At 43.7% G+C, this 23,634-nt stretch overlaps 1 protein-coding gene across 9 annotated transcripts in view; it reads left to right on the forward strand.

The window, feature by feature from the left end:
- The window catches only part of LOC141578203 (coiled-coil domain-containing protein 144A-like), a 136,650-nt gene that overhangs the window by 62,181 nt on the left and 50,835 nt on the right, over nucleotides 1-23,634 (forward strand). For 7 of the 9 annotated variants that reach the window (XM_074367782.1, XM_074367783.1, XM_074367787.1 and 4 more), the window contains exons 2-8: nucleotides 7,430-7,519; nucleotides 9,064-9,159; nucleotides 10,364-10,500; nucleotides 14,890-15,176; nucleotides 15,853-15,967; nucleotides 16,130-16,303; nucleotides 22,510-22,616. The gene's annotated coding sequence lies outside the window, so the exon portion shown is untranslated. Of the gene's footprint in view, nucleotides 1-7,429; nucleotides 7,520-9,063; nucleotides 9,160-10,363; nucleotides 10,501-12,509; nucleotides 12,608-14,889; nucleotides 15,177-15,852; nucleotides 15,968-16,129; nucleotides 16,304-22,509; nucleotides 22,617-23,634 lie in introns of all 9 variants that reach the window. The other 2 variants (XM_074367781.1, XM_074367784.1) reach the window with 2 other exon arrangements.

Here is a 23,634-nt window from a genome sequence, read left to right on the forward strand (position 1 = left end):
TCCACTCTAGGGGTTCTGATCACCATCTGGGCCATCAACCATCCAAGGCCCACAGGCCAGGGATGGGCAACCAGGGACCACCCTGACCCGCCATCTTAGACAAGCCACAGAGGGCCAGGATCATGGTGCTCGGGAATTGGAACCGCCTTCAGCCAGGCCAGCGGAGCCCTGTAGTGTCTGACACTAGCTGTACCGGATCCCTCGCTGGGGGCAGTCCTATAGTGACCGGAGCACGGACTTCCCTGCCCTACCCGGGGGTGAGGGGGGTCAGCTCCAGGTACGGGTGCACTTGGAGGGGGGGGATCCCGCCGTGACGGGGGACAGTCTGTGGAGTGGGGTCTGGTCGGAGTGGAATTGACCAAGCTGATGGGGAGACAGTGGCCATTTTGGGATGTTGGGGGTCCTGGTGAGGCATGAGGGGTGAGCTTGGGGTGTGGGGGCCATACCTTAGTATCTAGCAGGCTGGGGAGTGGGGACCGGGACCTCAGTGTGAGAAGGAGCTCTGTCTTAGGGGTATGGTGGGAGGCTGGGCCTGGCTGGTGGGGGGGGGACAGTAACGGGGTGGGAGGGCAGGGCGAGTGGAGCTGGGGGGTGTGGGCTGACCCGGGGCGAGTGGTGGTTCTGGCTGAGTTCCAGGACCTGGTCGATGCCAGAGTGGGGGCTTTGGTGATGGAGACCCGCCCCACCTGGCCCGACTCGCCAGGTCCTATACATCAGGAGCCCCAGCCAGAGGGTGCGGTCTGCCTGCTGGAGGAGGAGGAGCGCGCACGCGAGGATGCGGGAGCCCAGTCACAGCTTGTGGAAGCCAGGTGGGAGCCGAGCGCTCCTGGACTAGCTCCCGAGGAGGAAGGCGGCCCGGGGACTGGGCCGCCGCTTGCCGTCGCCTCCGCTGCCACCGCCGGGCAGGTGAAGGGGCGCTGGTGGGGGCGCGCAGGTCCGGGAGCCTGCGGGTGAGGCCTGGGATGCGCAACTGGGTAGGAGCCCAGGGAGGGGTGCGTGGGTGAGGCCTGGTCCGCGCGGCCCATTAGGACCCTGAGGTGTGTGCGGTCCGCCGCGTTGGTTCATGGTGCCCCCTCCCCCCGTTAGTAATCTCTGAACCCGCGTCTTCGCCGCGGGTTGAACTCGTGTTTGGGAAAGTAGAGCACCCCCGGGAGGTGGGAGGGCGCAGGACGGCCCCGGAGCACCTCCGACTGGCCCTCAATTCGTGGCCTGTTTCCGGGAGGCGGGTGCGGTGCCGTCGCGGGGCCGCGGTGGAGTGTGGGCTGCCCCATGCGAGCCTCTGGATTTGTTCCCTATTGCCCCGCGGCCTGGGGCGGCCTGTGCTTCCCCATGATCACGGGGTGCTCCTCTCGTGGTCAACCTGTTCCTGGGAGGCGACGGGGTGCTGTCAGGGTGCGGGGGCGGTGGCATCGGCGGCAGGGAGGGAGGTCTGCCTCTTGTATCTTGTTGATATGCTCCTGTCTTCCCAGCGTTCTGTCCTGGGGGCGGCCTCTTCCTGAGAGACAGGTGCGGTGCGGTCAGTGTGCGGGCATGGCGGCAGCGACAGACGTAAATGGGAGCAAATCCCCGCGCTCGCACGAAGCAGCCCAGTGCTGCAGCCTCTGCCTCCGTCCCCCACTCTCCCTGACAGCACAGCACCTGCCTTCCAGGAGCAGGCCGACTTGTAACCCGAGTCCTGCGAACCCTGGGCAGCAGAGGTGGAGGCCAGGACAAGGCCGCAGGGGAGTTTGAAGCAAATCCACGGACTCGCATAGACAGACCCCTAAACCCGCCTCTGCCGCCGCTGCCTGCCCTCCTCGCAGGAGCAGGCTGACCTCAGGACGTACCTGGGGCAGCAGAGGCCGCCCCCCCCGGCCCTGCCTCTGGGGAGATGGGGGCAAATCAACCCACTCTCCATGGGCAGCTCCCCTCTCCCGCCGCTGCCCCAGGTTTGCAGGACACTTGTTTCCAGGACAGTGGGCTCCTGGGAGGCAGGGGCGGTGTGGTTACAGGGCGGCGGCAGGGAGGGGTGCTATCCTCCCCCAGCAGGTGACTTTCTCCCATCTTTCCCGGGGCCTGTCCTGGGGATGGCCTCTGTGAGCACAGGTTCTCGGGGCGCATGTCTTCATACCAGCTTTCTGGGAGGAGGGCGCAGTGCAGTCAGGAGTCAGGGGGCAGCGTCAGCGTTGAGCAAGGACTTTCTGAGGACCCGGCTCTAGCCCAGGATAACTAACTCTCCTTTCTTATCTTGCTTCCTCAGTTGGTGGCTGTAACAGCTTTTCCACTATAGGTTATTTTCAGATACTGAACGTAGGTTTCTCTGCTATACAGAAGAAACTTTTTTTAAAATCAATTTTTATATGTAGTGGCTAACATTTGTAAATCTCAAAATCCCAAATATATCCCTTCCCACCCCCTTCACATGATAACCATAAGATTGTTTACTAAGTCTGCAAGCCTGTTTCTGTTTTGTAGATAAGTTCTTAGTGTCTTTTTTTTTTTTTTTTTTAGATTGCAGATGAGTGATATTATATGGTATTTTTCTTTCTCTTTCTGGCTCACTTCACTTTGAATGATGATCTGTAGGTTCATTCGTGTTGCTGCAAATGGCGTTATTTTATCCTTTTTTATGGCAGAGTAGTATTCCATTGTATAAATACACCACAACTTCTTCATCCAGTCATCTGTTGCTTTATTGTGTTGGCTATTGTATATAGTGGTGCTATGAACACTGGGGTGCAGGTATTTTTTTTTCACATTGTAGTACCCTTTAGATTTATACCAAGAAGTGGGATTGCTGGATCATAGGGTAAGTCTGTTTTTAGTATTTTGAGGAATTTCCGTAATGGTTACACCAAACTACATTCTGACCAGCAGTGTAAGAGGGTTCCCTTTTCTCCACACCCTCTGCATTTAGTTCATGAACTTTTGAGTGATGGCCATTCTGACTTTGTGAGCTGATACCTCATTGTAGTTTTGATTTGCATTTCTCTCATTAGTGATATTGAGCATTTTTTCATGTACCTATTGGCCGTTTGTAGTCTTCATTGGAGAAATGCTTGTTTAGATCTGCCCATTTTTGGACTGGGTTGTTTTTTGTTATTAAGTTTTATGAGGTGTTTATGTATTCTGGAAATTAAGCCTTCGTCAGTGGAATTATTTACAGATATTTTCTCCCATTCTGTAGGTTGTCATTTTGTTTTGCTGATGGTTTCCTTTGCTGTGCAAAAGCTTGTAAGTTCAGTTAGGTCCCGTGTGTTTAGTTTTGCTTTTACTTCTGTTGCTTGGGTAGACTGCCCTAGGAGAACATTGCTGAGATGTATGTCAGGTAATGCTTTGCCTATGTTTTCTTCTAAGGTTTATAGTGTGTTGTCTACATGTTTAAGTCTTAGCCATTTTGAATTTATTTTTGTGTATAGTGTGAAGGAATATTCTAACTTCATTAATTTACATGCAGCTGTCCAGTGTTCCCTACACTATTTTCTGAAGAGACTGTCTTTACTCCGTTGTATTTTCTTGCCTCCTTTGTCAAAGATTAATTGACCAAAAGTTTGTGGGTTTACTTCTGGGCTCTCTATTCTGTTCCGTTGATCGGTTTGTCTGTTTTTGTATCAATACCAGGCTGTTTTGGCTGTAGTTCTGTCGTATTGTCTGAAGTCTGGGAGGGTTATTCTTCCATCTTCATTCTTTTTCTTCCGTAATGCTTTGGTAATTCTGGGTCTTTTGTGATTCCATATAAATTTGAAGATAATTTGTTGTAATTCTGTGAAAAATGTCCTGGGTAATTTGATAGGGATCACATTAAATCTGTAGATTGGTTTGGGCAGTGTGGCCATTTGAACAGTATTAATTCTTCCAATGCAAAAACATGGGATATCTTTCCATTTCTTTAAGTCCTCTTTAATTTCCTTAGTCAGTGTTTTGTAGGTCTCCGCATATGTCTTTCACTTCCTTGGTCAGATTTATTCCTAAGTATTTTATGTTTTTGGATGTAGTTTTTAAAGGGATTATTACTTTCGTGCAAAGGAATGCCACTCGTTTCTGCATGTTGATGCTGTGTCCTGCTACCTTGCTGAATTCTTTCATTAGCTCTTACAGTTTTTGTGGGGAACCTTTAGGGTTTTCTGTGTATAGTACCATGTCATCCGCATATAATGACACTTTTACCTCTTCTCTTCCACCTTGGATTAATGACACTTTTACCTCTTCTCTTACACCTTGGATCCCTTTTCTTTCTTTTTGTTGTCTAATTGCTATACTAGGACTTTTGATACTGTATTGAATAGAGCTGGTGAGAGAGGGCATCCTTGTCTTGTTCGAGATTTGAGCAGAAAGGCTTTCAGCTTTTCACTGTAGAGTATTACGCTGGCCATAGGTTTGCTATAAATAGCTTTTACTATGTTGAAATATGTTCCCTCTGTACCCACTTTGGCAGGACCATGGGCTCAGTGCAGTCAGGGGGCTGGGAGGATGGTAGCAGCAGTGGCAGCAGCGGCGGGAGGAGAGGGGCTGCCCCTTTCGAACCAGTCATTTGCTCCCATCTCCCCTGTGCCCTGGCCTGGGGGTGGCCTCTGCTGCCTCAAGTTCACTGTAGGCATGTCCCCAGGTCAGCAAGCTCCTAGGAGGTGGGCATGGTGCAGTCAGGGAGGAGGGGGCAGCTGAGGGAGGGTGCCTGCCTTGGAGGAGCTGGCCTCTTTGCTCCAGTCTCCCTTGTGGCCTGGCTTGGGGGTGGCCTCTGCTGCCCCAGGTTGCAGGACCACGTGTCCCAGTCTGCCTGCTCCTGGGAGGTGGGCAGGGTGCGGGGGCCACCTGACCGCTACCAGCTGACCACATCTCACCAGCCTCCAGTAAGCAAACTAGGAAATGTGTGTCCCAACACTGGGGGCAGCAAAGGCTGCCCACAAGCCAGGTGTTGGGGGACGGGAGCCTGGGGCAAATCCACCTGCTCAGTAGGGCAGCCCCCCTCCCCCTGCCATTAGCTCTATATTCTTGCTTGATTTAAACATCTTGTCAATCTAGTGTATGTGTAATGATACATTATTTCATTATATTTTAAATTCACATATCCTTAATTACTAATGAGATTGGTGGCCTTGTTATATTTGTTGGCCATTTAAATTTCCTTTCTGTGATGTGCTGATTCAAGTCTCCTGCCCATTTTTCTGGTGGAATGTCTCTTGTCCTCACTGATCTGTAGGAGTTCTTTATGTACCTGGATATTAAGTCTTTCTGTCAGTGATACCTGTTGCAAATATCGTCTCTGTGGCTTTTTTTTATGGTTCTTTTTAATAAAAGCTTTTTTTTCCCCCAAGTAGTCAAAATAATTGTTTTGTTTCCATGTCAAAGGAGAAGTCCTCCTTTATTATCTAGAAGTTTTTTTTTTTTTTCATCTTTAATTCTTAGATCCATCTGAAAGCAGCTTTTGTATATAGTTTGAGGTGGAGGTCCATCTAATTTTTGGAAATATGGACACCTGGTTCTCCCAGCAGCAGCTGTGTTGAAAGATTGCCTTTTCCCACGCTCAGCAGTGCGGCCTTACCATGAGTGTATCAAGGGTTTACATGCTCGGTCAGTTTTTCTGGGCCCTGTTATATTTGATTGATCTTCGTCTCTACATCGGTACCACACTGTCCTAAATATTGTTGCTTTATTATAAGTCTTGATATCTTTAGGAGAGTATTGGCTATTCTTGACCTTTGATACTTCCAAACACATTTTGGAATCAGCTTGTCAAGTTCACCCCAAAAACTGTTTTAACCTTACAATTCTGTTAGGGATTGCATTGAATGTGTCATTCAATTTCAATTTAAATTGACATCTTCACATTGTGAGTCTCCTATTCAGTGACCACTTAGCATAACCCTTTATTCAGTTATCTTTCTATAAAGTTGTATAATTTTCTCTATGGAGATTTTTCATCTCTAGATTGTTAGGTTTACAACTTTATATTTTTAGCACAATAGTGCTATTGTTAATATTTAATAAATTTTTATTTCTAATATGTGTGGTATTTACTATAAATTTTATTATGGAAGTCCTCTATTTCTAGTATGCTAACTTTTTCTCAAGAGTAAATTTTATTACCTTTTTCTCGCTTATATTTTTGTTGTGAATTTTATGTGTTGAACTCTGGGTAACTGTAACTTGATCTTTTTTTATATATTTTGGATTTTGTTTTTATTTAGGATGTTTGTATCTGTTCACGATTAAGATGGATCTGTAATTTTCCTTTTCTTTCTTCTGTTGGATTTAGGTATCAGAACTTTGTTAGCCTTATACAGTGAGCTGAAGAAGTTTTTTCTCTTCTATTCTTCGTAAGAGATTTAATGTTGGAAATACTCCTTCCTTACATGATTGCTAGGACTTAACCAGTGAGGCTGTTTGGGCCGAGAGTGTTCCATGTGGGAAGATTTTTGACTGTTTATTCAATTTCTTTAGTGGTTAAAAATCAACGCAGGTTTTCCATTTCTTACATCAGTTTAGTAAATTATATTTTTCTAGGAATTTACCCGTTTTGTTTAAATTTTCAAATTCTGAACACAAATTAATTCATAATAGTTTCTTTTTAATGTCTGAAGATCAGTAGCATCATTTTTTTCATTTGTGATATTACCTTCTCTGTTCTGAGGTGTATTGCATAAAAGTGGTGTAAACTACAGTTATTTTTGTCAGCTAATTATTATCCATCTACAGATACTATCACAAAATTACTATTTATGTCATACATTTTGCTGCCACAGTAACTTATCGTATTCTTATTTGACAATATAATATGTTGATCTGTAGCCAATCTTTGCATTTTAGGAATAGAACATGCAATTGAAAAGGTGCAATAGGGTCACAGAAACCAAGTATGCAGAGAGTTTCAAGAAGAAAAGGAGAGCCAGTGGTATGTAGGAAAGTTCAACGGGAGGGCAGATTGAAAGTCTTCGATTAGACAGAAATAGGCCTTACGAAGAGTGGTCAGCCTCTTCGAGTTAGGACCTTTAGTTTCTTAAGACACTTCTGATTTCAAAGTCCACCAGGCATCAGAAGTAAAATTTCAGAATTCTTAGTCAGAGAAATCACAACTCTATTCTTTTTTTCATTTCTTTGAAGTTACTGCTTTGCTATCAAGGGTGAAATTCCCTGAAGGGGAATTTGGGGAGGTGTGTTTTCCTTTTCATCCTGTAGAAGTCATCGCCTAAATCCTGAATTTTTAGTTCTTTGATTTTCTAAGAATTCTGAATTATGTTTTATATCAAAATCTAATTTTTTTGAATGGTACTTGTAGAGTTTTGCTTATTTGCAATATGCCTTTCAGTAAAATTGAGGCCCTTGTATTGAGGTCTCCTGAAAGGCAGTGTAGAAGCTCATGAAAATTTTGAAGTGGGTGCTCATGCTTCACATCTGTGGAAATTATATTTAAATTTAGCATTAAAGATCATTTTATCTTTGTCTTTCATTCCAGGAACTTGTGTCCCTGAAGCCTGGTAAAGCTGCAGAGCTGGTTTCCACTCACTTTCCTGAACCGATTGAAATAGTCATTAAGGAGCTTCAGGTAAATTTTGCAGAATATATTGGGAAGAAACATCTAGCTGAGAGACAATTATTGAACATCCACTTAAGAACTTTTGATTGTGATCATTTCTTCAGTTGATAGTTCCTTTTAATAGCAATTTCTACACATTGTGTGTGTGTGTGTGTGTTTAGATTTGGGAGCAGTTGTGGATCTCTAAGTCTGGACATGAGGGTGCCCGTCTTTACATAAGAAGCACTGAGATCACAGAGATATTTCTGGAGCTGTAACCTACAATCACCCTAGACATTATCACCACAGGGGCTCCCCCCGCCTCCCCCCATACCTTCTGCTGTAGTAGATGCAACTGTATTCTCTTTGGGCTTCATGTTATTTGTTCAGACTTCTGTCATCCTCAGAAAGGGTTAATGATGACTAGAGTTTTTCTTGGGAAATCTTCCCTAGAATACAACTATATTAATGTTGAGTAGTGAGATGCTCAGTTGAAAGTACTGTGTCATGTAGCTAGTATTCCACTCGTCACCACCACGGCACTGCTGGGAGAGTGCTTTGCTCACTACCATTATGGCCACAAGTGATAGAGATAAGGAATAGGACGGTGACAGGGACACATAGCACAACCCAGGATTCCCACGTGGCAGTAATAGTAGTAGGAGACACGTACACAGGATGGAAACCACAGCAGTGAGTGGGAGGCAGCTGGCCTAAGAGACAGAGATATGGAGGTCATTCATTGACACACTTCATTTTCCCACTACTGTGCCCCCCACACCCCCACCTACCACAGTACGGTAGGCTCTGGGGGGCACAGGTAAGTGTATAATGTTTTCTTTAATTTTCTCATATGGAGCAAAGAAGCACTTACGTAAGTGCAGTATAGTGTTAAAAGCACTACACCAGACATAGTAAAAAAAAGTGCTGCAGGAACAAGAGGAGAGAGAGAGAGACTGAGAGAGTCAGACAGGAGTTCCCAGGTACGTGTGAACTGGGCTTAAATAATTGGTGTCAGTTTTCTAGGCAGGGAATTGGGAAGGGGTTCTAGATGAAGGGTCCTGGGTGTGTAGAGACTTAAAGGCACAAAGCAACATGCATCTTCAGAGGGTGACATGGTGGGGAGGATAGCAGAAGATTAAGCTATACACGGTGTGTCGGGGGGAGGAGTTAAAAGTATAGAGACTGGAAAATAGGGTTTGGGGGCTTACAGTGAACAATTTAATATGTAAAGCTAAGAAATAATATACTGAATCTTCTGTGTACTGGAGAACTACTAAATTTTTTAAGCAAGGGAACTATACCATTAGACTCATTTTATAGAAAATTAACCCTATAGTGTGAGTATGCCTTAGAGGCACCACCACTGAATATTGTTACTGAAGATTGTTTTTCCACGTAAAGTGAGAAATACCGTGATTTAGAAGATCGCTGATGTTAATTCACAATTTTACCTGGCTAAAAAGTGGTCTTGGTTTTAAGGTAACATACTGTTTACCTGTAGCCTTAATTATAAATGTGATTACATAATGCTGCTCTCTTGTCTTTTTTGTTTCCAATGATGCCGTTCTTAGGAATCTGCAGCCAGATGCCCCAGACACCGTTACAGTGGTTCCCCCTTATCCTGAGGGTAATGGAAGGTGTACACCAGACACTGGAAGAACATGGAAGTAAGAAGGCAGACAAATTTAGCGTCTTCATGATGCATTTTGCTTTTTAGTATAGCGTAAAGTTTAAAGTAGAGAGAAAATTTGGGAAATACATAATGACGGAATAAAAATGTAACAATTACACAGTTTACCTTCCAACCCCCACCAATTGTTAATATTTTAGTGTATGAAATAAAAATGACATTCTTCTGAAGTGATAACTTCAGGATTTCTAAATGTATTTAGTTATCAGTGTTCTCTGTCACTGACAAAAGTTCATGAGCTTTGCTTTGTGCTTAATAAATTGTACGAAGCAGTGTTTTGTCACTAGCTTTCAGTGTTGGTTGTTGAAATCTGCTGGTCGTGTTACTTGATAGCACATTTCTCTGCTGATGAAGTGCTTTTTGGCATTGGAAATCTCTCTGTGCTTTCATTTGCTATTAATATGTTAAGAAATCAGTTTATAGTGGTTTTACAATTCTTTGTAGTATTGTTTAAAGGCTTCGGTGCATACCTCTAAATATTTTTTTTTTTGCTTAAAAATATACGTGCTGATGGCTCAAAGAAAGCAAGTATGGATGACATCTTTTGGCAAAAGATTAGTGGTCTAGAAAAATGATGTTATTGCTAAAGTGGAGTTTGGAGATAATACATGGATTTAATTTGCATGTTTTTCTAAGTCCCTATTGGGGCAGTTAATTGAGAACTGAGTGTATCTTTGATTTCTCCCTATGTTTGCCTTTTCTTTGAATCACAGAAGACATTCAGTGTCTGTTGAATGAGAAGAAATGAATGATTGAAACCAGCTAATCTAGCTGCCCGGATTAGATGGACATCCTCCGTGTTGTCAGTTCTCATTTAGAGTCAGAGATGATAGAATCCTCTTGTGTCTCTCTCCATGACCTGTGCTGGAAAACTGAAGCTGCTTTTCCAGTTTCTCGCTCTTGCCCCTTGTCCCTTGTCCTTTTGTGGCCAACCCAGTATTACTACTTTTACTCCCTTGTTTTTGTTGACAACAACTTAGCTTCCATAGAGACCAAGGCCCTAGCTGGCTGAGTTTGGCTAAATGTGGATTTGGAGAGTTTTCATGTGCTTTTGTGTGTAGATAATTCAAAGTTTAAGGAAGTCAGTATTTCTCCTACTACAGAGCAGAAGTTCAGGGTAAGTGATAGCTTGCCATGTGTAAACAGGCGTAAGAAATATGTGTTGCCTTTTCCTTTCTCAGTGGTGAGAGGACTGGCCAGAAATGTCCAAGTGTACAATCCACCGAACAGCGGGGACGTTGGCTGGACCCTGCCCCTGGCCGGTGCAGCAGCGCCGCGTGTGTGCGCTCCCCTGGCTGGCATGAGGCCCCCGGAACCTGTAAGTACTGTTGTCAGCTCAGAGCTGGCAGAAGAGCTCCATAGATTTTACGGCGCCTCCTGCTGTGGTTGCTGGCGCAGGGCAGTAGATGAGTTGGTGTGGCCCTGGGTCACATGCACAGTCATTTCCTGATGAACTTAGTCTCATGTTTGTGTCGTGCTTGGCAGCCTATGAGAACGCAGGCCACAAACATGCCTGCGTACAGTGCTTAAGTGATTGCTTTTGATGAGTTAAATCGTAAGGGTATCAACTGTAGGGTTAGTAAGCAAAAATGGATTTGGGGAAAATGCAAATTAGCTATATATGAGTTAAAAAACCCCAGTAGTAAATGCAAATCATTCATAGACCCTGTCAATATGGGCTTTCATTGTAACAGACACGTCTTTGTTAGGAACCTACCTGAAAGTTTGCCTTCATTGGCTCGTAACAGATTGCCAATCTGTCTTAGTACTATTCCATTTTCTAAGTAGATTAATAATACAGAGAACAGAAATTACTAATTTGAGTAAGAAGAATATCAGAACATCTGAGAGAAAGTAAACTTACAAGACTTTACAAAAAGAAGCAGGGACCATGAACAAAGATAAACACAACTTGAGCCTGTCCGAATGTTGACTTGCATCCTGTGTGTGGCAGGACGTGTTCAGACAACACTGCTCTCTTATCCATTACCTGGAGTAGCTGTTTTAATAGAGAGATCTCTCCCCGAGAAGTGTATCTTAGGTGTACATGTCTCTAACATTTGGGATGCTTTGGGGTCACTGTCATAAGCCCTGGATGTTGTATGTGAGAACCTTCCCCAGGAACCTAAATGGGAGGTTGTTGAAGTAGCTAAGGGTCAAGTGTGAGCTCACATTTAATGGAGAGGGAATTTATGAGAGTAAATTACATCCAGTGCTGTGGCCTGGGCAGATCTCATGAGGTAGCGCAGAGGTTGACTTCTGCTGTGTCTGGGCTGAGCCCTTTACTATAAACGTTATAATGCTGACTAATAAAAGACTCGGTAAGCATTTGGATTGTCATCAGACAGAATTTGTCAGGTCATCCCCTCTAGATTGTGGTGCCAGGAAACACCCACACGGGGCACTTGGAGCAGCTGATTCCAGACACACCCTATTCCGGGGACATCATTGCCCTCCACTCAGATGGAAGGGGAATCCCAGCCCCGCCCAGGGCCAAACACATGAGGCTGAAATCCTTTCCACCCAGTTCCCTTGTGACTCAGTGAGGAAGGCTGGACAGGTGGGTGGTGAGGGGGGTGCTGAAAACTGCGTCCACCTTGCGCAGGTGAGGGAAGGGCTCACACCCACTTCTGCCCGGGTTCTCCACGTTGACATTCAGGCTGAAGGCCCTCTGGGCTGTGAGTGTCACTGGGCCATTTTCTCATCTGGGACCTTTGTTAAGGAGGTTCCTTCCCGTCGCCTGCCCTGCAGTGGGTCTTCTCACCAACTGGGCACTTTTGAAATGGGAGGGCTTGGCCTCTCTGTTTCATTCAACAGGAATTGGTCAGAATAGTTGAAATCCCTTTCTCTCCCAGTCTGTACATTTAGGTTCCAACCTAGTCTCTGTCCCTAAAAGATCAGCATGTAACCATAGGTCTGAATGGAGCACTTTTTTTTTTTAACATTTTTTTTATTGACTTATAGTCAGTTTACAATGTTGTGTCAATTTCCAGTGTTGAGCACAATTTTTCAGTTATACATGAACATACATATATTCATTGTCACATTTTTTTTCCTTGTGAGCTACCGTAAGACCTTGTATGTATGTATTTCCCTGTGCTATACAGTATAATCTTGTTTATCTATTCTACATGTGCCTGTCAGTATCTACAAATTTTGAACTCCCAGTCTGTCCTTTCCCACCCCCACCCGCTTGGCAACCACAAGTTTGTATTCTATGTCTATGAGTTACTGTTTTGTATTTATATTTTGGTTTTTTTTTTTAGATTCCATATGTGAGTGATCTCATATGGTATTTTTCTTTCTCTTTCTGGATTACTTCCCCAGGAGAGAGAGGGCAAGACCAGGAGAAGGCAAGACCAGGAGAAGGCAGGCCCAGGTGTGGGCAGGCCAGGAGAGGGCAGGTCCAGGAGAGGGCAGGCCAGGTGAGTGGAGGCCAAGGAGATAGTGGGCAGGACCAGGAGAGGGCTGGCCCAGGTGAGGGCAGGCCCAGAAGAGGGCAGTCCTAGTGGTGGGCCGACAAACCCGAGGGCAGACCCACGTGAGAGCAGACTGAAGAGAGGGCAGGCCCAGGAGAGGGAAGCCCCAGGAGATAGTGGGCAGGTCCAGGCAAGGGCAGGCCCAGGACCGTGCAGGCCCAGGTGAGAGCAGGCACAGGAGAGGGCAGTTCAGAGAGGGCAGGACCAGATGAGGGCAGGCAAAGGACAGGGCAGGCCCAGGTGAGGGGAAGCCCAGGAGATAGTGGGAAGGACCAGGAGCAAGCAGGCCAAGGAAAGGGCAGGCCCGGGAGAGGGCAGGACCAGCTTAGGGCAGGAACAGGAGAGGCTAAGCACAGGTGGGGGCAAGCCCAGGAGAAGGCTGGTCCAAGTGAGGGTAGGTCAATGAGAGGGCAGGCCCAAGTGACAGCATGTCCAGGTAAGGTCAGACCCAGGTCATGGCAGGCCTAGGAGAGGGCAGGTCCAGGAGAGGGTACGATCAGGAAAGGTCAGGCCCAGGGGAGGGCCGGCCCAGGAGAAGTCCTATTAAACTTCCGAGAGATGACGTTGAGAGGCAATGGGTATTTGAGTCTGGAATACAGGAGGGAGGTCTGGATTGGAAATAGCAGTTTGGAAGTTACCAACTTGTAGATAATTCATAAAGCCCTAAGGCTGATGTGGGCGGCAGCAGAAAGTAGTAGAGGCCAGAAGACTGAGCCTCAGGGGTGCTGTGTGTCAGCATTCAGGAGCTGGGACTGAGAAGACCAGCCAGGGCCGTGGGAGGAAACCAGAGTAGCCTGAGACCCAGGAAGCCCCGTGAAGAAAGGGCTTCAGGAAGTTGGGGAGAGCAGCGGTGGGAAGTGTGGCTGCTGGGCCGTGAGAGGAGAGGACTGAGAGCTCCTCGTGGAGTCAGCACCTGGTGGGTGGTGGGTGACCCTGTCGTGAGCAGTTGCAGTGAGTGGACACACTTGGCTTGGGTGGAAAATGAGAGGAATCAGAGGCAGCGAATGGGAACAGCTCCTTTGCAGGGGCAGGAGGCATGTGTGCTGGAGAAGAGAGAAATGGGGCCGCAGCTGGAGGGTGAACGCATTTTTTTTAATAAGATGAGGGCAATAACAGTGTATGCTAATAGAAAAGATAGATTAAATGGGGAAGTTTGTAACACCACATTCCCTTAGGTCAGGGGAGTTGCAGGTGAGGGCAGGTGGGGGGCACAGAAATGCCCCTGAGAGTCAGCTTCAAAACACTTGCCAGGTCCAGTCCACTCAAGACCAGCTCCCAGGAGTGTCAGCCACTTAGGAACTCTACCGCCCCCTGCAGTTTTGATCGTGGCAGGGCCAGAAGCCATAATTAGCCAGCTGAGGGAGGAAGGATGGAGTTAGGCAGGAAGCAGAGGCCTGCCCTGCCTTCCCCCCCTCCTGCAAGTGCTCAGCCAGCAGCGTGGCCTCGCTGAGTAACTGACGTAGTGTTTTCATAGTTATGTGGTTAAAAAGTTCTCAAATGTTATGCCATGCTCCCACATAAATCTTGGATTGATCGAAGATTTAATTGGTGGAAATAAAAGCAAAAAAATAAAGTGAAGAAAGCATGTAAACATAAGGCTGAGCCACAGAGCAGGGTCAGCAGACATGCGGAAACACATTTTCATTTCATCTGGAGAGCGTGTATTGGTTTCTCAAGTTTGTACTTAATGATACATATTGCCACAATCTCTGAAACCAGGAAAACAGCTTTCTGCTGTTTGCATCTGCTAAATTCCCTGGAGACTGGCTGGGGCCCAGAGGGATGGGGAAAGGAATAAACTGAGGGATAAGGAGATACAGAGACTTTTGGTGGGGAGCTCTCTGGGGGACTAGGCCTTCAGCATGCTGTGTTTCCACCCCACTCTAACCATAGTCGCATACAAACATGACTTTCTCAGGGGCAAGCCTAACTTCTGGAAATGTCCCAAAACACTCAACCACCTAGCACCAACATTTGAAAGGAATCCAAAATGGCCCACAAGCAATTGCAGAGATTTGAAATGCCTTAGGCTCCCAAGTGCGCACCAGGCACACTGGGCCTCCAGGTCTCTGTGCGCACTCACAGGGACACTGGCTCTGGAGGGACAGTTGAGGGACAGTTGAGGGTCAGTGCTGTTGCTAGGCTACGACTGTTCCGGACCAAACATTCCGAGCCGTTGAGCTTTGCAGCCAAGGTGTGGCAGCGAGACTTCTGTGGCTCTTCTATAGCGCCGGCGCTGAGATCGGGAGGCGGCAAGAGGCCAAGAGGGAAGTGAGCGGTGTCGGAAGGCGATAAGCCAGATGAAGAAGAGACTCACTGAGTTCGCGAGCTGCGTGGGCTTCAGCATCCATCAGAGAGAGCGCAGGAATCGTGAGAACCCCGTGCCTGGGTATCACGTCCATAAGCGCGAACTAACTCCGTTCCACAAAGCCGCATATTTTGGTCATCTGGACACAGTGGAGGTGTTGCTGTTATGCAACAAAAATGTCGTAGACGGCAGAGACAGGAAGAACAGGTAACAGCGGCGGGACGGGGCGGGGCAGGCCTGGGAGGAGCTGCCAACTATGGTTTTAAGACATGAATTTTAAATTGCCTTCCCATGTCAGAGATGTTGAAGAGTGAGAAAATGAGCATGTTAGAATCATTGAAGTACAGTGTTCTCTCTCATCCTTGCAGCAGCAAAGTAGATACATTATCATTTTATTTAATTGAAATGTTGTTTTTGTAAAATAGTAATGGTAACAATTATAACATTATCTAACAATTATTGAGCTGTTATTTTGTGCAAGGAACTGCCAGACACTTTGCATAGCTTTTCATTTAAGCATCACAGCGGTGTCCTGTAAGATAACTACTACTTCATGCCCATTTTGTTGATGAGGAAATTGAGGCACAGACAGGCTAAGTGAGAGCTAATAAGGGACAGTGTTAAAGTAGAAGTCAGACCCAAGGTGAGCTGAATCTCAATGGCATGCCCTTTATATTCAAACAGGTAGTTCTTCCATTAATGTGGTGAGTAATAAGAGCTAATAAATATTGTTCTTTCCCCGTAGAAAGAACTAAGATAAGAAGACTAAATGTTAGTTTTAAAGGGGTAGGAATAGCATGCTGTTGAATGTTTACAATTACGTGAGTAATTGTATCTTTGAACTAGTACGCTCTAATTTCCTAAAAAGTCCTCATGTTCACAGGACTGCCCTACACTTGGCCTGCACCACCGGCCAGTCATCAGTGGTGAGTCTCCTCATACATTGGGATTGTAATCTGAATGCTCGTGACAAGGAAGGCAAGACAGCTCTCATCAAGGTGTGTAGCAGCCAACCATGTCCACGCGAGATGGATTCGATGTAATTACTTAGAATAAAAATGAATTTATCTGTTTTAAATATAACGAACTAATGGAACTTGAGGAATGTTAACTTGGAATGCCTAGCACTTACAGTCTGTTTCTTGGCGTGATACCAACAGGCTGTACAATGCCAGAAAGAAGTATGTGTCACTGTCCTGCTGGAATACAGAGCTGACCCAAATCTTGAGGACAACTGTCAAAACACTGCTCTGCATTACGCCGTCTTGGCTGGAGATACATCAATTGCAGCAAAGCTGCTCCGCTATAATGCAAATATTGAGGCGACAGACAAGGTATAGCTCAACTGACTTTATTTACAAGATATTTGAAATACAGGGTCTTTTCTAGCTACAGGTGTTTTATTTATAGTAATATGTATACTGAATACAATACATCAAGCCCTGTTATCATGGAAACAACTCCAAAGCCAAGGCCAGGGGCTAGAGGTAGTGCCCACGGAAAGGGCAGAGCTCTGTCTCCCAGCCGCACTTCTACCCCAGAAGGAACAGTGTCCCATTAGGAAGTGCCTGGGAGTGGGTGGTAGGCTCAGCGCCTAAAGAAGATGAAGGCTTGCGGGGAGTGAAGTGATGACAAGGTCTGGCTGCCTGCCTAGGGGTGGGTGGGAGGAGGAAGGAACCCAGTACCCAGCAGGGGGAGCTGGGTGACTTCACCTGGGCAGGGGAGGCAGCAAGCCACAGGCCCTGAGCACCCCAGGATCCCAGGTTCTAGAATCTGGGCAAGTGAGGTCAGGTCATGTTTGACAGCCAGCCAGCAGGGGCATTCGCTTGTGCTGGTGGCCACATGGCCCTCCACGTACACCTTCATCTTGGGGTCTTCCGTGCTCAGCCGGGTGCAGCTCCCCTGCAGGGCTGTGGCTGTAGGTGGGGAGCAAGTGATGGCGCAGCTGGTCCTCCTTCTTTTTCTCCTGGCTCTCCCCTGAAGATTTGGATTGAATAAAGGTACTCAGGTCTAGACACAGTATTTAGAAATACTTCCCTGAGATTCTGATACAACCCTTGGTTAAGGACTATTGAATGGATACATGTAATACATGTAAATTCACAGATCTCAAAAATAAGACATCTCTGGAAGGGCAGGAGTTTGATAGATGCTGCTGCTTTCAGTGCTCTCCTTTCCAGCCGTGTTAGCCTGACTTATCCGTCTCTTCCTCTGTGATTGAGGAGTTTATTGGCAATATTACTGGCAGTATCTATTGCCTTGAAGAATAGCTCCTTTTCCCTTCTAACCACTGATCATTCAGTGGCACTCAGACAGTCTTAGAAACTTGGTTGTGGTGAGTGATTCAGTAAGTAGAGTCAGACCCTTTAAAGATTTTGCACCTTTTGTTCCCGTCCAGGTCATTAGGTCAGTAGGGTTTTTTTTTTTTTTTTTAACATTTTTTTATTGATTTATGATCATTTTACGATGTTGTGTCAAATTCCAGTGTTCAGCACAATTTTTCAGTCATTCATGGACATGTACACACTCACTGTCACATTTTTTTCCCTGTGAGTTATCATAACATTTTGTGTATATTTCCCTGTGCTATACAGTGTAATCTTGTTTATCTATTCTACAATTTTGAAATCCTAGTCTATCCCTTCCCACCCTCCACCCCCCTGGCAACCACAAGTCTGTATTCTCTATGAGTCTATTTCTGTCCTGTATTTACGCTTTGTTTTTTGTTTTTGTTTGTTTTTGTTTTTGTTTTTTAGATTCCACATATGAGCGATCTCATGGTATTTTTCTTTCTCTTTCTGGCTTACTTCACTTAGAATGACATTCTCCAGGAGCATCCAAGTTGCTGTAAATGGCATTATGTTGTTGGTTTTTATGGCTGAGTAGTATTCCATTGTATAAATATACCACATCTTCTTTATCCAGTCACCTGTTGATGGACACTTAGGCTGTTTCCATGTCTTGGCTATTGTAAATAGTGCTGCTGTGAACATTGGGGTGCAGGTGTCATCCTGAAGTAGGGTTCCTTCTGGATACAAGCCCAGGAGTGGGATTCCTGGGTCATATGGTAAGTCTATTCCTAGTCTTTTGAGGAATCTCCACACTGTTTTCCATAGTGGCTGCACCAAACTGCATTCCCACCAGCAGTGTAGGAGGGTTCCCCTTTCTCCACAGCCTCTCCAGCATTTGTCATTTGTGGATTTTTGAATGACGGTCATTCTGACTGGTGTGAGGTGATACCTCATTGTAGTTTTGATTGGCATTTCTCTGATAATTAGTGATATTGAGCATTTTTTCATGTGCCTTTTGATCATTTGTATGTCTTCCTTGGAGAATTGCTTGCTTAGGTCTTCTGCCCATTTTTGGATTGGGTTGTTTATTTTTTTCTTATTGAGTTGTATGAGCTGCTTATATATTCTGGAGATCAAGCCTTTGTCGGTTTCATTGGCAAAAATTTTCTCCCATTCCATAGGTTGTCTTCTTGTTTTACTTCTGGTTTCCTTTGCTGTGCAGAAGCTTGTAAGTTTCATTAGGTCCCATTTGTTTATTCTTGCTTTTGTTTCTTCTAGGAGAAAATTTTTGAAATGTATGTCAGATAATGTTTTGCCTATGTTTTCCTCTAGGAGGTTTCTTGTATCTTGTCTTATGTTTAAGTCTTTGATCCATTTTGAGTTGATTTTTGTATATGGTGTAAGGGAGTGTTCTAGCTTCATTGTTTTACATGCTGCTGTCCAGTTTTCCCAACACCATTTACTGAAGAGACTGTCTTTATTCCATTGTATATTCTTGCCTCGTTTGTCGAAGATTAGTTGACCAAAAGCCTGTGGGTTCATTTCTGGGCTCTCTATTCTGTTCCATTGGTCTGTATGTCTGTTTTGGTACCAATACCATGCTGTCTTGATGACTGTAGCTCTATAGTATTGTCTGAAGTCTGGGAGAGTTATTTCTCCAGCCTCTTTCTTTCTCTTCAGTAATGCTTTGGCAATTCTAGGTCTTTGATGGTTCCATATAAATTTTCTTATGATTTGTTCTAGTCCTGTGAAATATGTCCTGGGTAATTGGATAGGGATTGCATTAAATCTGTAGATTGCCTTTTGCAGTGTGACCATTTTAACAATATTGATTCTTCCAATCCAAGAGCATGGAATATCTTTCCATTTTTTAAAGTCTTCTTTAATTTCCTTCATCAATGGTTTATAGTTTTCTGTGTATAATTCTTTCACCTCCTTGGTTAGATTTATTCCCAGATGTTTTATTACTTTGGGTGCTATTTTAAAGGGGATTGTTTCTTTACTTTGTTTTTCTGTTGATTCATCATTAGTGTAAAGAAATGCAACTGATTTTTGAACGTTAATTTTGTAACCTACCTTGCTGAATTCTTCAATCAGCTCTAGTAGCTTCTGTGTGGACCTTTTAGGGTTTTCTATATATAGTAACATGTTGTCAGCATATAGTGACACTTTTACCTCTTCTTTTCCAATTTGGATCCCTTTTATTTCTTTCTCTTGCCTGATTGCTGTGGCTAGGACTTCCAGGACTATGTTGAATAGGAGTGGTGATAGTGGGCATCCTTGTCTTGTCCCAGGTTTTAGTGGGAAGCTTTTGAGTTTTTCACCGTTGAGTACTATGCTGGCTGTAGGTTTGTCATATATAGCTTTTATTATTTTGAGATATGTTCCCTCTATACCCACTTTGGCGAGAATTTTTATCATAAATGTTGAATTTTATCAAATGCTTTTTCTGCATCGATTGAGATGATCATGTGGTTTTTGTCCTTTCTCTTGCTGATGTGATGTATTACATTGATTGACTTGCGTATGTTGAACCAGCCTTGTGTCCCTGGGATGAGCCCCACTTGGTCATGATGTATAATCTTTTTTATGTGTTGTTGGATTCTATTTGCTGAAATTTTGGTGAGGATTTTGGCGTCTACGTTCATCAGTGATATTGGCCTATAATTCTCTTTTTTTGTAGTGTCTTTGCCTGGTTTTGGTATCAGGGTGATGGTGGCTTCACAGAATGAGTTTGGGAGTATTCCCTCCTTTTCAATCGTCTGGAAGAGTTTGAGAAGGACTGGTATGAGTTCTTCTTTGTATGTTTGGTAGAATTCCCCAGTGAAGCCGTCTGGTCCTGGACTTTTATTTGTAGGGAGGTTTTTAATTGCTATTTCTATTTCCTTTCTAGTGATCGGATTGTTCAAGTGTTCAGATTCTTCTTGATTCAGTCTTGGTGGACAGTATGTTTCCAGAAACTTGTCCATCTCCTCTAGGTTATCCAGTTTGGTTCCATATAGTTTTTCATAATATTCTCGTATGATATTCTTTATTTCTATTTTGTTTGTTGTAATTTCTCCTTTCTTATTTTGCTAATTTGTGCTTTCTCTTTTCTTCTTTGTGAGTTTGGCCAGAGGTTTGTCGATTTTATTTACTTTTTCAAAAAACCAGCTTTTGGTTTGGTTGATTTTTTTCTATGGTCTTGTTAATCTCTATTGTATTTAATTCCTCTCTGATCTTTATTCCTTCTGCTGCTTTTTGGGGTTTTTTGTTCTTCTTTTTCTAATTCATTCAGGTGGTGGGTTAAATTGTTTATTTGAGATTGTTCTTTTTTGAGGAAGGCCTGTATCGCTATACAGTAGGGTTTTTCTGATTGCAGTAATAGGAAGTCATGAGCCTTCTTTTGGTTAAAGCTGTGTGACGGACTCTTGCAATATATCTATCTGTTAGATTCACTGAGCCCTAGCATAATCAAGATGACAGTGTTTTTTTAAATTAAAGTCTAATTGATTTACAGTGTTGTGATAGTTTCTGGTGTACAGCAGAGTGATTCAGTTATATATATATATTCTTATTCAGTTATATATATTCTTATTCAGTTATGTATATATTCTTATTCATATATATATATATATATTCATATTCTTTTCCATTATGGTTTATTACAGGATATTGAGTATAGTTCCCTGTAGTATATACAGTAGGACCTTGTTGTTCATCTATTTTATATACAGTAATTTGTATCTGCTAGTCCAAAACTGCTAATTTATTCCTCTCCCACCCCCTTTCCCCTTTGGTAATGATCAGTTTGTTTTCTATGTCTGTGAGTCTATTTCTGTTTTGTAAATAAGTTCACTTGTATCATATTTTAGAATCCACATATTAAGTGATATCCTATGGGATTTGTCTTTCACTGTCTGACTTACCTCACTCAGTATGATAATCTCTAGGTCCTTCCATGTTGCTGCAAATGGCATTATTTCATTCTTTTTTATGGCTGAGTCGTATTCCATTATATATAAGTATACCATGCAAGATGGCAGTTTTAAACATCAAGACCCATGACATTAGTAACAAATTGGAATTGTTTTAATAATTTAGTTTCGGCCATGTTATGAACTAATAATCCATTTGATTAACAATTGGGGAGAATTAGATACAGGTAGATTGTAGTTTTAGTAGGCATTGGAAAAATTCTTGTGAGTCTTAATCACAATTTTTATTACATGTTGGGGCCCAGTGTTTTTGTGTGTAAGACATATGATTCTAAAGAAAGGCAAGGTTTTACACACAAATACTTGATTTATACCCAACTGTTTGGAAACACAGCAAACATAAAAACACAAGTGGGCTATAGACTAAACATGGCCCTGGATATGTTCAGTTTGTCTCCACACATTGAGTCAACATTTAAAATATAGGAGACTTGTGCAGAAATCTACACTTCAGAACTTCTCCTAAAGAATCAAATCTGGTCCCCCTTGAGCCCAGGCTCCTATGTGGTCTGCTCTGCAGAGGTGGCCCCTTCTCGGTGGGGCGTGTGTTCTCCAGTTTGCTGTCCTCACTTGTGACCTTCACTTACTCAGGCCACCTATGTTGCCTCTGTAAGCATTTGAATTTACAATTCCTGTTTGTATATTTTGATAAATATTTCAAGATTTTAAAGACAGTCTATATTAATTCATAGTTTACTTCATATTTTGTAATAATCCCTTAAGAGTGGGATGGAATTTTCCACATTGGAATGTATAAGTTGGTTTAAGAAAAACTTTTTCTTTACATGCAAATAATCATATTCCCATTGGAATGTCTCCAAGCTTTATGAGATTAGTCATAGTTGTAATTGGATAGGTTATGCATGCTGCAGACAGTATGGTATCTTTCTCCTCAGCGTGGCTCCTTAAAAATGTAGTTGATTCAGCAGCTAAATGGTTCTCTCTGGAGCAGTGTTTAGAGTGTCAGGAGTAGTAGTTGAGCAGTAAGGTAACTAGAGAATGCCTGACACACGCTGCGATAGAAGCGAAGGTTCTTGGAACCAGCAAATGTCTGAAGTGAGTTTCAAAGAATGACTTCACAGGGAAACTTTCGAGGAGGTCAAGGAGGAACCTTTTAAAGAGAAGGGGCACAGAGGGGCGAGGAGGAAGGGGCTGCTTGTTATTTACTTTATAGTATATGTTTAAGTTCTTTAAGAGACTTAAGTTTTTAAATCCAGTTTTGAAATTTATATGTAATTTTACACATTGTCAACTGTTTTTACTGTTTTACAGTATAACTTCACACCACTTTTACTCGCCATCAGGGAGAACAAAGAAGAAATGGTCAAATTTTTGATAGAGAACGGGGCAAATGTACATGCAGTCGACAAGCTGCAAAGGTACAATAGTTTGTTCTCTCTCTTTTTTTTTTTTAAATCTTAATGTTGTAGAGCAGTAACAGCCAATCAGAAAGATTAACTTAATAAGAAGAGGATTAACTTAAAATCAACACATCATCAGTTAGGTAGAAAAGCAATTATTCTGCCTGGTGTCACGAAGAACGGTATGCAGCAGGACTCACCTTCCTTTATGGTAGTGACTGCTGTCGTTTGCAACCTGCTTTTTTTGGTCATGCGATCTTACAATAGTTCAGGGATTTCATTTTAGTTTTATTAGTGTGGACTCTAATTTTAATTTACCTTATAAGACAGTGTTGAATTTCTTCTTTCTTTTATAACTTTTTTTAACCTCTTCTTGGTACTTTTTTTTTCTTAAAAGATGCATATTAAACAAAGAGGAGTTTGTTTTGTCTTTTGGATGACTCTGCTTTAAATTACTTTCTTTGAAGGATACTGATATTATTAGGTTATCACTAAGTGAGTATCACTAAGAGAGTAACTATTACCAGATACTGTGGGCTCATCAGTTTTTATCCTGTTTCATTTCTAGTACATTTTGTTTTTAGTTTTAATTGATAATGGTGGAAGGAAGAAAAATAGCTTTAAATATTGAATAAACATTCCCCTTAAAGAAGGCAAGTCGTTGGTGGATGATAGAGGAAAGAGCTGGGCTTTAGAGTCAGATGAGGTTGAATTCCCAGCTCTCCTGCTGGTCAGGTGTGTTACCTGGGGGACATGACTTACCACCAACCAGTACGTTTCCTGTCACGTAAAGGAGGGTCGTCGTACATCCTTCAAGGGGGGTTGTGCCTAAGAAAGACCATACGTAGACTGTTCAGGTTAGTGCCGGGCACATGCTTCTCAGCGTGTTAACTGCAGCCGTGACTATTTTTGTTGCCGTTTTTATTCATATTACTCTTTTCAACCTGCAAACAGCTTCTCCTTACCTGACCTCTAGCTGATTTTAAAGTATTACATTTCAGACTAGGGAAGAAATGGGGAATCCTTTATTTAAATC

Source organism: Camelus bactrianus, chromosome 7, assembly GCF_048773025.1.
Source record: "Camelus bactrianus isolate YW-2024 breed Bactrian camel chromosome 7, ASM4877302v1, whole genome shotgun sequence".
In the NCBI taxonomy this organism is placed as follows: Eukaryota; Metazoa; Chordata; class Mammalia; order Artiodactyla; family Camelidae; genus Camelus; species Camelus bactrianus.